The following is a 14,423-nucleotide window of genomic DNA, read 5'->3' as shown; positions in this document are numbered from 1 at the left end:
AAGCAGTTGGCTCAGAATTAGTTTTTCTCCAGCAGGGCTTAACCTGATCTTCTCTCCAGCAAGCATGCGTCCTGTGAGCTGTAAAATGCATCTGGGTTTTCCAGAGGCACTGCTCTGTGTGCTGAACTGAGGTTGCAAAGTTATTAGGATATGGTGACTTATCTGACCCTGTGCCATTGTCTACCCTGGCTTGCTTATAGGAAAGAACCTCAAGACAGCTCTCATCATGCCAACATGGCATCTAAACTGCCCTTTTCTAAGCCCCAGCTAGCCTCCCAGGCCTCTCTCTTCCATTAACAAAAACAGACATTTGAGGCTGGCGAGATGGCTCAGCGGTTAAGAGCACTGACTGTCCAGAGGTCCTGAGTTCAATTCCCAGCAACCACATGGTGGCTCACAACCATCTCTAATGGGATCCAGTGTCCTCTTCTGGTATGTCTGAAGACAGTGACAGTGTACTATATACATAAAATAAGTAAATCTTAAAACAAACAAACAAACCTTTGCCCACATACACCTAAGTTTGCCATGAAGGGCTAAGCTTAAATATGGAAGGAAAACAAAAAAACTTTATACAAGTTTTTATAGGCAAAACACACACACACACACACACACACACACACAAAACAGAAAAACAAAATAGAGCAAAACAAAAACCCCTCAGAGCCCAGGCCTTGCCTGCTGCCGCTTCATGCTACCACTGTCCAGAGATTCACATGCAGGGGAAAGTAAACAGAGTAAGAGCAATAGGGACATTCCAGCCATTTGGGAAATAGAGAAATCATCCTTGGGTAGGTCTGAAATTTCTTTTCTTTATTAATGTTTTCTACCATTTAATTTAACTAGGAACATGTTCAAAGATACACAAAAGTTGAAAGGCCAACCCAGGAAATGATATATCCCTGTTGGTTACCTTAAACACTTGCTAAGTTTCTCACATTAATTCTCTAAATATTTTACTAGTCGTTTTTATTTTATCGTGTGTGTATGGGTGTTCTTCCTGCATGTATGGCTATGCAACCCATGGTCATAGATTCGGGCTCAAAGAAGATGTTGAATCCCCTGGAACTGGAATTATAGACAATTTTGAGCTGCCATGTGGATGCTGGGAGTCAAACTCAGTCTCTCTCTCTCTCTCTCTCTCTCTCTCTCTCTCTCCATATGTATATAATATATATGCAAACGTATATATTTCAATTTCTATAATATGTATATTTATGTTTTTTTAAAACAAGGTTTATATAAATTTGTATTGGTTATTTTTCTGGTAGATGTAATAAAATCCTTGCCAAAAATCAACTTAAGGAGGGAAGGGTTTATTCTAGCTTGTAGTTTGAGGGTCCAGTCCCTTGTGAGAGGGAGGTCACAGCAGCGGGAGGCTGAGGCCACTGGTCACACTGCATCTTCAATTGGAGATGTGGGGGCTGACACTCAGCCTTCTCCTTCCTCCTCAGTCTGGGACCCTAACCCATGGGACAGTGGCATCCACATTTGGGGTGAGTCTTCCTTGCTCTGTTAAATCTTTCTGAAAACACCTTCACGTGTTTCCATAGTGACTGTAAATGCCCTCGAGTGACAGTGTGGATCCTCTTAGCTTATTTTAATCTAGAAGAATTTTGTGCATTTATTTATTAATGTTTTATTTATTTATTTATTTATAATCATGATGATCTTTGAAAACAACACACCAGCCAAAAATCCCAAATTCTGGACCATTTGGGTTTTACCCCAAGGCATTTTTAACTTGTTTTTTTAGTTTGAGCGTGTAGTTAAAAGACAAGCCTGATTAGACTCAGGCTGAGTTTGTCAGGAGCCCTGAGCAGAAGTACATAGCTCATTGAAAGAGTTTAATAGAAGGAAGTTAAATGAAGAGGCTGTTTCCAGAAGTGTGGGCGGGCATAGGGAGTAACATGGATGAGGGAAGGGCCTCTGCATCCCCAGCCTCAGGCCTGAGCTATCAATAAAGCACTATGGGAGTTGTCGTTTTGAAAGAGATCCCTGCAGTGAATTCTAGATCTAAAAGGAATGCAGCAGCCATTGCCTAGCATGCACCTAGGGAGAGCGTGAGGCAGTGGAGCCTAGTCCCTAGTCACCATCCCACTCCTCCACCCTGGGCATTCCCCCCTACACACGAGCTCACACACACACACACACACACATACACGTGACCATAGTCATAGTCTCCAGCATCCAGGGCTAAACCAAAACAGACATCAAATGTATTGATAAAGGCAAATGGAGAATAACACACAGCTCAAACATTTCAGCCTAGGATGCTTTGGAAGGCATAAGAAGATACAAAGAACTGTGGAATGAAAATGTTTGAAAGAAATTATACTGACCAGGTATGGGATAATTTTTTTCTTTTATATCACTACCCCAAACTATCGGCATAACAATGATTTACAGTGTGCTATGTATTATACTTATTTGGGGGATGTTTAAACTATACAGGAGAATTACAAGGACTATATGGAAACATCGGTTTATATCAAAGTTTTGAGCATTCATAGATTTGGAGGATCGTGAAATGTCCTGCAACTAGTCCCTCACAAATGCCGAATGCAGCTTCATTCTCCAAGATCTTAGTTCAAAGATCACATACAAGAAACATTCAATAAATATTTGCTATGTTAGCTAGTGGGGTGGTCCACACCTTTAATCCCAGCATGCCTAAGGCAGAGGCAGGCAGAGAGGCAGGCAGAGGCAGGCAGAGAGAGAGGCAGGCAGAGAGAGAGGCAGGCAGAGAGAGAGGCAGGCAGAGAGGCAGGCAGAGAGGCAGGCAGAGAGGCAGGCAGAGAGGCAGGCAGAGAGGCAGAGGCAGGCAGAGCTCTGTGAGTTCCAGGATAGCCTCTGGTCTTCAGAGCAAGTTCCAGGACAGACAGGACTACACAGAGAAACCCTGTCCAAACAAACAAACAAATAAATAAACATTTGCTGTGTTGAACTCCACTGTGGAAGACCCCAAGCTGAAGCTAACAAGCTCTCACTGTTGAGGAAACCCCAGTAACCACTCTCCTCTCAGTTAAAGAAAACATTCCAGTCACTTAGCCACCTTTCACAAAATGTATTCTTTTTGGAAGCCCACGTCTTGCATTATTTCTAACTATGAAAACATACCCAGAGTCATATAATACACCCCCTTCTTCACCCTGGAGTGGTTCAGCTTGCTTGGAAGGTGGCTTCTGGTTTCCAAATAACAATTTGAAATGCCTTTAAATAGAATAGATTAGTTTTTAAACAGACATCTAAAATGCTCGACATTTGCATGTAAAAGTGTCATTAGGTTGAAGTGCGACAGTCGCTCAGGGCTTCACAAAGGAAGCGATTGAAAAACCTTCTCTGTGGGTTGTAAAGAAAAAGAGGAGGTGTACTGAGATTGTGAGCCAGAGGCAGATGAATATATTGTTATATGAAACCTGGAGGCTCCCTTTGGCTGGAAGATCTTAATTGAGCTATGTAAATTATCTGTCCCACCTGTCTTGTGACTAAGCTAAATTGGTTTGGATCTAAACCTCATTATCCACACATAGTAACTTCAGTATGGCTTGACAATATAGACATCTGTTGGATTGCAGTTTCTTAGCAGTAAGACTAGAAAGCTGAATTGATTAATATCTATGGTTACCAAGCACTATGACTCCATAAATCTTTTGGGACTCTATAACGGATCAGCTGTATACTTCCTATGATACTGACTGAAAATATCCTAGATATATGTTATATGTAAATGCATATAAAGTACATATGTTATATGTAAATAAATAGCATATATTCATATATGCATATCCTAAATCTTCTGAACAAAAGATAATTTGTTATCTAAAGAACATATTTAGCTTTATTCAATACCTTTAGATTCCCAACAAAAATATTACAGCCAGGGTGGGGAAAGGAGGAACTAACGGACGTACTGAAAAACCACCGGATTTTCAGTGGATTCAATTCCTAGTTTTTCCAATTACAAACTATATGAGATTGGTCAGTTTACCTACCCTTAGTACAATGTGTAGAATGTCTCTGCTGCCAGACCTTGCCCATCGAAGGCTACTGCCTGTGTGTGGTGGTGTTTGGAGGTGGGGTCTCTGGAAGGTGGTAAGTCCCTGAGAGCAGAGCCACCCTGAATGTATTAGTATCTAAGAAACATGACCCTGGAGAGCTGAGTTAGCTACTACCCATGCCCAGAGACCAGGGCTGCACCAGATCAGTGTCCTTCGTCTCGGGACTTCTAGGCTTCGGGAGTAAGGAATGACTTTCTGATGTCTGTCAGTTGCCTGCTCTATGGAACACTATTATAGCTGCCTGGAAAGGCTGACGTGCCTGGTATTTCAATCCAAAGTAAAACAGCTGTTCATTTCTACTTGTATAGCTGTGAAGAATAGATACCCTGCATGACAGTCCCTGGCATCTTACTTGGCACCCTGTGGTAAATTTATTTATCCACATATATATGTGAATATACATTAGCATATATACATATATATGTGTGTATATGTATATGATGTGTATATATAACATATATGATATATATGTATATGTGTGTGTATATATGAATATATATTGGTTCATATTGGTTTTTCCAGGTAGGGTTTTTCTGTGTAGCCCTGGCTGTCCTGGCTCACTCTGTAGACCAGGCTGGCCTCAAACTCACAGAGACCTGCCCATCTCTGCCTCCATCATGCCTGGTACTAATGAATCAATATTTATTGGCATGCTCCTTATTATATAGTCTTTATGAGAATAATTGATTAAAACTCCCAAGTAAGACTGCTCATCATGTCAATTAAGGTTGGTGATTAATATTACCGATTCGACAAGTCCTTGACTACCTAGGACACAAGTCTCTGGGCATTCCTGTGAGAGACCATCTGGATCAGGGTGGCCCCTGAGCAAGTCCGTGAAGCATTATTGAAATTAAACTAACTGAAGTGAGAAGATCCGCCCTGAATGTGCGCAGCACTGCTCATGTCCAAGACCCAAGACAGCATTAAAAAGAGTTGTGCAGGAGCATTTGTAGCTCTCTGCTTCTTGTCTGCAGATACAATGTGAGCATGTGGCCTTAGGTTTCTTCATTTGCATGACATGCTTCTCCCAGAACCGTTAACATAATGACACCTTCTCTTTCCCTGAGCAGCTTTGGTCAGGGTATTTATCACAGCAACAAAAGAAAATATAAGGTTGCTGGTCTACATTGACTAACTTGATGAAACGGAAATTTACTAGAAGGATTTTCTCCGAGGATTCTGAGCCTGTGTCATCAGAAGTGTCAGTCTCTGGTGTTACTACTGGAATAAGTGAACTCTCTTTAGTCTCTGTGTCGCCAAGTGAGATCAGGTTCCAGGGTGGCGCCCATTTAGGTTACCAGCCCCACCAGAGTGGAACCAAGTGGCAACAGTTCCCCCAAAGGAAAATAAATATTCCTGTCTCTGCCAAAAGATACTGAGCAGATAGAGGACTGCCAAAAATCACAGCAAAAAATTCCACCAAACAGCCCTTGCTTTTGTATTTTGGCATTGAGGAAGGGTTTGGGAGATGAAAGTATGTGTGGAAAGACTTAAGCTCACTGTGTGTGCCTACAGTTTCAACTCTTGGGAGATAGAAGCAGGAGGGTCGCTGTAAACCTCAAACCAGCCTGATCAATGGAAAGAGAGAAAGAATTGGGGTTGCAGGGAGACAGACAGACACTAGCAAAGTCCAACAAGCTGACCCCATCACTTGTATCGGATCTTTCCTCAAAAGAACAGTAGGTTCAGCTACACAGGTGCAGTGTGTGTGTGTGGCAAAGGAGAGGGGTACCATTTTGTTTGACTCTCTCTAAGCTGTAATCATTTCCCACCAGCCACCCTGCTTCTTCATCCCTTCCAGGGCACACTGCATCTCCTCACTTCCAAAACACAAAGCAGGGCTGGGTCTGCACTGCTCTGCCAGGACTGGGACTTAAGGAGGCGTGGGCTTCGATTCCAGATATAAATGTCTCCAGGGCAGCTCTGCGGCTGGCTCAGCTGCTAAGTTTTCATTGGCCACCCCCAGCTGCCCAAAGGGCCTTCCTCTTCATTATGAACAATCTCTGCTCCCAGGTAGATCATGAACATAGCATGCTGTAGGGATCATTGCACACCCGTGAGCCAAACTTAGTCCTTTGCATCTTTCTCTGTCACTTGCTCTATGTCTTACCGCATTGGTGAACTGTTGCTAATAGTTGAAAGCTATCCAGAGTCTCATAAGCAGTGACTGATTCTCTGTCCTTTTTTTTTTTTCCAACCTGGATTCTTGGGCTCCATACAGATCTTGTCGCATTCACTTTTGAGTGACACAGATAGAGCCCTTTGTCTGCTTTTCTCTTCTTGGTATCCCCCTCTTTCTGAGCCTGACTTATAGGCCACCCAGACCACCCAGATCATCCAGAGCCTCCTACTTCATAAAGATCACGTCCCACGGTGCTCTGCAAATCCCTATGCCATATCTAAGGGGCCAACTTTTTAACTTTCTGGTGAGCCAATCTGTCCTATCTGTCAGGCCTGGTTCACTGGGTCTCAAACATTTCCTTTTAAAACACCCATTTCTCCCACTAATACCAGATATCACTCTATTGTAGTGGTTCTCAACCTGTGAGTCACGACCCCTTGAAGATCAAACAACCCTTTCATGGGGTCACTTAAAACCATCAGAAATCACAGATGTTTACATTAAGATCCATAACAATAGCAATAGTCATAACAGTTGTGAAGTAGTAATGAAAACCATTTTATGGTTGGGGGTCACCACCGCATGAGGAACTGTATGACAGGGTCGGGGCATCAGGAAAGTTGAGAACCACTGCTCTGTTGTCTTTATGTCCCTGATATACACAGGAAACTGAGCCAGTGGCTTGCATGCAGGGACTTGTCCCCTCATGTCACCTTGCTTTGTGTAGCCCTTGTCTCAAGCATGGGCGAATACTTATATTACTCAACGTCTCTGCTTCTGCAACCCTGGGAGCCCTCTCCTCCCCTTTGCTATGTATGTCTCACAGCCTCATGAACTAGGCTATGAGGGACAGAGGCAGAAACATGCCCTGATTATCAGTTTCCTGTTCTGAGTCACCAGTAAACCTCCTGCCTACATGCTGAGTCACAGGATTTTTCTCTTCCTCTGTGGTAAATGTCAGGCCTGTAGGTGTCCGCTATTATTTCTGCCTCTCTCTCTCTTTTCCTCCTTGCTATCTGATTCTTCTCATAGACTCCAAGTTTGGCGGGGGCGGTCCCCAAGAAGGGCTTTTAGCACATACTCAGTTTGGGTTCTCTTTCTCTTGAACGCTACACACTACAAGAAAAGCCAACTGTGCCTTTACCTCTTCCTCTCTTGTTGCTGCTTTTTCCTGTCAAGCAAAAGGAGAGCCAAAGGCTGTCATCTGTTTATCTTCATCTTGTGATTCCTTTTTACTCTAACTTACAAGAGTGTGTTCTTTCGGAGCAGACAGCCACGCCTCAGTTATATGTTCTGGTATGCCTTGTACCCACAGCAAAGGCCACGCAACTGTGACCACAGCTGCATCTGACTCCATTCTATCTGATACTGCTTTCAACAAACATAGTACATTCTGGAGTCCATCAGCCACCGGGTGCATCTCCACACTCAAACACTATACCACGTTCATCAAGGACACGTGCCATCATGTGCCACACATAGGAAGGTGCCCACCCTGGTATTACCATGAAGATGCTCTGAAGAGGTCAACTCAGGACCTTTGGAAAATTCCACCAGATCCCTCCCCTCCTGGAAGAGAGAGGTCTTGGAGCCTGTAGGCACCCCTCCCCTCTGGAAGGGAGAAGCTAGTTATGTTCCTCAGAAAGACCACAGGGTAAACCACCAGCCACCCGCAGGTGAGGGAAGCCCAGAGCATGCAAACACATTCCTGGGAGCAGACTGACTATTGGCCACCTTCAAATAAGGGAGCCCCTTGCTACCTCATTCTCTAAAGACCAATCAGTTTAAAAGTTGAACTACTCTGCCAATCACATTGTGCCTAGTGGCGTTGCTCTATTCTACCCTTGAAAACTGTATAAAAACTGGCCAAAAGAGCTGTTCAGGATCGGCTCCTCTCCTTTGGTGCAGGACGACCCCAGCACAATGGAACAATAAATTCTTCTTACTTTTGCATCGATCCCCAGCTCCAAGTTGTTCACTTCTGGGGAGGGATGGTCCCAGTAACTAAGGCTTTTCAGAGTCTTATAGCTCAACCTCCAGATGGCTCAACCTTGATCACATGACTTATCAGCAATATCACGGTGCATACAACTGCTACTGCAAAGAGGCATCCAATCCCATACTGCATGGGGAGAGGTAGCCATATTGGATATGCCCCTGGGTGTGCTCCGCCTTCAGATGTATCAGCCTTATTTGAACTCTTTATCGACTCCCAGGGACTTGTAACTTCTCCTCACCCATCTTTAGCTCTGTCCCTCTTCAGGCACCAATGGTGGTGTGTGGCCTTTCCTAGGGGAAACATGAACAAATGTCTCTTTACCCCAGATAGGGCACCAATAACAGACCAAAGAAACTACTCATCTAAGTCAGTGTTTGTGAACCAAGGACTTTTGGGGTATTTGTTTTTTATTATTTATTTATTTATCATTGGTTTCTTGAGACAAGATCTCACTATGGATCTTTTACTGACCTGGAACTCATTCTGTAGACCAGGCTGGCCTTAAATTCACAGAAATCCTCTTTCTTCTGCCTCATGAGTGCTGAGATTAAAGGCTACCATGCCTGGCCTTATTGAGGTTTCTTACAGGAGTGACAGACTGTGTACATACAGGATTATGGATGATTGCAGGTTGCTGCATAACCAAAAGTATTCATGAGGACTCACAAAGTTGCATTCCCAGAGATCCTAAGGAAGCTTGCAGGCAGCCATGCCAAATCTCTCCTCACGCCTGGCAAATGTTTACTGTTTTATAACCTCAGAAAGGAGTCTCCCAAGCCCTATGACAGTCTGAGCTTCCTCATCCCCTTGAGACTCCGCCAAGTGTGTGGTGGTTTGAATGAAAATGGCCGCATAGGCTCAGGCAGTATTGGAGGTATGGGTTTGTTGGAGGAAGTGGGTCACAGAGGATGGGCTTGGAGGTTTCAGAAGCCAGGCCCAAAATCACTCTCTCCCCATGATACTTGTGGATCTAGATGTAGAACTCTCCAGCTCCATATCTGCCTGCATGCCACCATGTTTCCTGATATTATGATAATATACTAAACTTCTGACCTGTAACCCAGCCCCAATTAAATGTTTTCCTTTATAAGAGTCACCATGGTCATGGCATCTCTTTGTAGCAATAGAACCCTAACTAAGATAAGGAGAGAATATGTCACTTCACAGGAGCTAGCCACACAACAGCATTATAACACAAAGCACCTCTGGGGTAGCTTATCATAAGGCAGAGAAGAGAAGAGTACCACAAACCAAGAGGAATGGTCAAGTATGAGGATCCAGTTTCCAGTCCAGCTTTGTTACAGATAATGTAGGTCACTGTAGAACACTTAATTGTCTCTTTGGCATGCTTTTTCTCCCTATAAAATGAAAGCATTACACCATATCTAATCTCTAAATCACCCCTGGCTTTTATATTCTACAACATCAAGCAAAGCAGATGAGATCCTCTGTAGAAGATAAGAAGAAACGTTAAACCAGAGCGTGGGGACTACAGTTCTATTTGAGGTGCAACCACTGGGGAAGGCAGAGACTTCCTCCTCTTGAGAGTGGAAAGGAGAGCAGAGACTGCGGGAAGTGAAGGCATCAACTACAGCTGCTTTGCCTGGCTGTGCTTAGAGCAGCGGTCCTCAGCCTTCCTAAGACTGCGACCCTTTAATGCAGTTCCTTGTGTGGTGGTGACCCCCAAGCATTAAATTATTTTCATTGCTATTTCATAACTGTCATTTTGCTACTGTTATGAATCATAATGTAAATATCCGATATGCAGGATATCTGATATATGACAACCCACTCAAGGGGTCTCGACCCATAGGTTGAGAACCACTGGCTTGAAGCAGTCCTTTTTTTTTTTAAGATTTATTTATTATTATGTGTAAGTACGCTGTAGCTGTCTTAAGACACACCAGAAAAGGGTGTCAGATCTCATTACAGATGGTTGTGAGTCACCATGTAGTTGCTGGGATTTGAACTCATGACCTCTGGAAGAGCAGTCAGTGTTCTTAACCACTGAGTAATCTCTCTAGCCCCAAGATCTTCCTTTTTAAATGATAGTCTTCAGTGCTTGTGCAATATGAAGACAACGTTCATGCTGTATGAAGTTTCCCATCCCTGTCAGGTGGGAACTGTGGACTGACCATGTTAGGCCAGGAACCGGATGGGGTACTGCAGGGTCTGGATGCCCATGACTAAAGGTGAGCCTTGAAGACATGGAGGATGGCCATGGATGAAATGCATACAAGCAAACCTTAAATAGGCCATCAAGTTAACTGACTGAAACAGAAAAGATGCTGGAGCTTAAGACAGGAGAACAGAGAAATACAAGACCTTGGAAGTCATGTTGTAGACCAGAGCTTGACTTGGAATGGTGCTTTTAAAATAGTTATTACATTAGTTTAATGGGTCATGACCAGCTAATTGTAGAAACTATATTAACAGAGAATGGACTTGCGAGGGTATATCACATGGAGAACAGCGAAGTGATTTGTTGTGGGAACTCTATCTCAACAGTAAACATACATACATTGAATTGTTTTGTAAGATGATTTTGTCATTGAAGTGATAGTCAAAACGAAAACAAACAAACCAACTCACAGCTCAGAAAAATTCCAGACAGTATGCATAGATGCTAGTGGCAGATTTTAATTGAGAGACTAGCATGAGGGGCTGGAGAGATGGCTCAGCAGTCAAGAGCACTGGCTGCCCTGGCAAAGGATTCAGGTACAGTTCTCAACAAACACAGGCACGGTGCTCACAACCATCTATAACTCCAGTCCCGGGGGATTCAGGGTCTTCTTCTGGCATGCATGTGATGTACAGACAGGCATGCAGGAAAAATGCTCATATGCATAAAAACAAAATAAATTAAAATAACAAAATAAGTCAAGATCATTGTGGGTGGGCCACGTGAACTTAAAGGACACCGGAACTGGGTTACAACTGAGGAAAGTGTGTGAACAGCCTTTAGAGAGACAAGTTGCCGATCCATCTCAATAACTTTCAAAAGACATACTGAATACTTCCACCTTTGCACACCTTCAGGTATAAAGATTCATAACCTGGCATTATTTTTGAAAATAGGAAGATAGAAAGACCTAAATGTTCAGTTTTAAGGAAATGGATAAATATCGTACAGTCTCCACTGGCTTTAAATTCGCCTAGTAAGAATGGAAATCTCATTTAAAAAGAAGCCACATCCATGATCAGAAGCTCTGATGGAGGCTGGGATGTGGCTCAGTGATAGAGCACGTGTAAGCATACAGGAGACACTGGGTTCCATTCCCAGGAACACACACACAAGGATAGCAAAATGGGTCCAAGGTCCCTACTCACAAGCTTCACGTCTCTGCTTGCTTCTTGCCATCAAACCTGGCAGACCTCTGACCAAGTATCTCAGTCTCTGCTTTCACCTAAGCCACTGACTATAGAACTGTAGTTTGGAGAACAGCTTCAGCAAACAAGTTAATGACATCTTCAGAGTCACCAAAGTGTGTGTGTCGCATTAAGCAATGCAATCTTGGGAAGAGTTTGACCAAGCGAGAGCCCAATGTGAATACTGCACTTCTCTCCCTATGTGTTCCATCTGTCTGAAGTGTGTGGTTACTGTCTTACCTGTCCATTGTATGTCTCTGGGCCTGCTTGAATGATGCCTTATGTCTAACTGTCCCTATGTCTGTCTGTCCCCAACAAAGGTCTTTGTTTTTTATCAAATAGTACAGAAAAACGTGGCACAGGAAAGGATAAGGGATCCTTTATGAAAAGCTTAACAGTTTTGCAAGGGAAGAAACTTTTCTGATCCTGGGACCCGTAAGCACAGCAGAGCCACAGATGGCTCTCAACATTTACAGTAGACATTTGCTGTACACTGATAGAAGCAGCCTATTGCCTGCTTTTAGCCAGTGATCACCACAGCATATACACATACATCATTCTGGGTCCAGGGCACAGAAGAGCACATAGCTTATTATTAAAGATACACATTTAGTTTAGGTTATAACAACCGGTTGTGTAGGAAATCCAAGGCAAGCAAGGTTGGTTCTTACATTCTTCTCTTCAAGGCAGGTTGCACACAAATAGGCGGACCCCACAGCAGGATAGCAGATTAAGTCTTAATTGGCCTCAAGGTGTATTTTTAACTTGACTGTGAGGTTCAGTAAAAGTTCCAATCTCTTAGAATGTGGGAGATATTTTTATAACATTGCATCACTATGTGGAATGTTTTCCTAGACTTCTGCCTTTTCAAATAACCAATTCTAGAATCTTCTTATTGGTACCTTGTGTCTACCCCTCCTTGTCTTCTCTCCATCCTATCACTGGCTTGTCACCGCCGGACTGTCTCTGAACGGCCAGCTCCCGAGGAATGACATTTACTTATGAAAGCTTATACCTGTTCAGGCTGTTTCCCAACTAGCTCATATAAATTTGTTAACCCATTTATTCTAATCTAAGTTCTTCCACATGGCCCATTACCTCTCCTTGAGTCCCAGCACCTGTTCCTTCCTCTATGTCTGACTGGTGAATCTCCTGCACCTGATTCTTTCCCAGAGTTAACAAAACCAAAGTCCAGATGGTATTTAGCACTCTGCTGGACAGAAATCAACATTTGAAATAATAGAAAGACAACCTTTACACAGTGCCCAAGAAGATTATCTCAACAACTCGTCCTCTTGATGGCCTCAACCCTTCTCAGTGAAACTTCACCTATGAGAAAGGTCAGACAACTGAGAGTCTTTGTAGTAATGAAACACTGAGCAGCCACTAACATTTACCTTGGCTCGTGTTTGATGGGGAAATATTTATAATAGAGTTATGGTTGCACCAAATACAGAACTGTAGTCCAAAAGAAAACAAAAAAACAAAAACAAAATAAAAGACAAAAAACTAAGGAATTCAGAGAAAGTCATGTGGGATGAGAAAGGTTTTCCTCACTGTAAAACAGTTGAGGAAGTAGGAGAGTTACTTTCTTTTCTTTTTTTTTTTTTTATGTGCATATATATGAATGTATATGTGTGTGTGCATGTGTGTGCAAGTACCCACAGAGGCCAGAAGAGGGCACTAGATCCCCTGGAGCTCAAATGACAGGCAGTTGAAAGCCATCCAACATGGGTTTTGTGGAACAGAATTTCAGTCTTCAGAATGAGCAGCGAGCACCTTTAATAGCTGAGCCTTCTCTCCAGCCCCTAAGAAATATTTTCTTAGAAAACCCAGTTTTACTGTGACGTAGAAACATGACCACAATTGAAAAGTAATGTACAGAGTAGGTTTGGGGTGTGCTTAAAGAAAGACATCTTCAAGATGCAGAGCTTATTGAAATTTTAGATCACCTAGGAAAGGAAGAACAGAAGGCAGGAATGAAGAGCTGAGTTCCTCTACTCTAGCTCTCTCAAGGTGTCAGAGGGACCATCACCATTGTCACTACTACCCAAAATGACTGGCCTCTGAAGTGTTCGACAATGAACTGTGTGTTAACTAACAGAGAGAAAACTCAGTCACCCACCAGGACTTGAAAATAAGAATAAAATAAAGTTGACGAGTGTAAGAAGAAGGGAGGAGGACTGAGGCAGAAGTAATACACCTGTCCCGCCCCGGCCCACCCTCCCTGTTCCTGCCCTGGCCCTGCCCCGGCCCCACCCTGCCTTGCCTAGCCCTCCCTTGCCTGGACGAAGCAGCCGCTGCACAGCTGTTACCTCTCAATGTGCCCTGCTCCTCGCCTGCTTCCAAGAGAGGCTGTTGGCAGAAGAGAACAGTCTGAAGGCCTAAACACGCAGAACTGCACCAAATGCAAAGAGCTGCTGCATGATTTAGGCTCATTCTGAGCTTCACTTTTACATTTGCCTCCGGGTTCTAGAATTTTTAACAATGAATATGCCATCACTTCCCAATCAGAAAACAAGCCGAATGCTGCTCGTTAAATATTTTGAGTGAATTAACTGAACAAGGCATTCAAATAAGGATCAAAACCACAAATGCTCCAGGAATTGTGTCTGGGCAGATGTTAACTTGCGACAAGACTTTTATGTTCTCCAATTAGAGTTCTTCTGCCTGCATGCTAACTACAGCATATGTACTGAGTCTAGGTCGGTCACTATCAAGGTCTCGCTTCCACAACAGGATTGGTAACAGACGGTTCCAGGATATTATTATCCTTTCTGTCTAATTAAGTGTTTAGGCCAGAACCTATTGGCTAGATGACTAAGGAGCAGTTAATGCTTCCTGCGGAGTACTTTTCAGAGAGGCTATT

At 43.4% G+C, this 14,423-nt stretch overlaps 1 long non-coding RNA gene across 2 annotated transcripts; it reads right to left on the bottom strand.

The window, feature by feature from the left end:
* Nucleotides 1-3,153: 3,153 nt before the first annotated feature.
* LOC116076354 lies at nt 3,154-14,065 on the bottom strand. Of its 2 annotated transcripts, none has more exons than XR_004112912.1 (3): nt 13,870-14,065; nt 8,133-8,475; nt 3,154-3,213 (listed from the first exon to the last, which is right to left on the bottom strand). It is a non-coding gene; the product is annotated as an uncharacterized LOC116076354 (long non-coding RNA). The 2 variants fall into 2 exon arrangements; XR_004112911.1 differs by lacking the exon at nt 13,870-14,065 and adding an exon at nt 12,226-12,336.
* Between the last annotated feature and the right edge of the window lie 358 nt (nt 14,066-14,423).

The sequence above is a fragment of the Mastomys coucha genome, unplaced genomic scaffold, assembly GCF_008632895.1.
Source record: "Mastomys coucha isolate ucsf_1 unplaced genomic scaffold, UCSF_Mcou_1 pScaffold4, whole genome shotgun sequence".
Taxonomy (NCBI): domain Eukaryota; kingdom Metazoa; phylum Chordata; class Mammalia; order Rodentia; family Muridae; genus Mastomys; species Mastomys coucha.
Note: the sequence above shows the minus strand (reverse complement) of the source record. Positions and strands in the feature narration are given on the sequence as shown.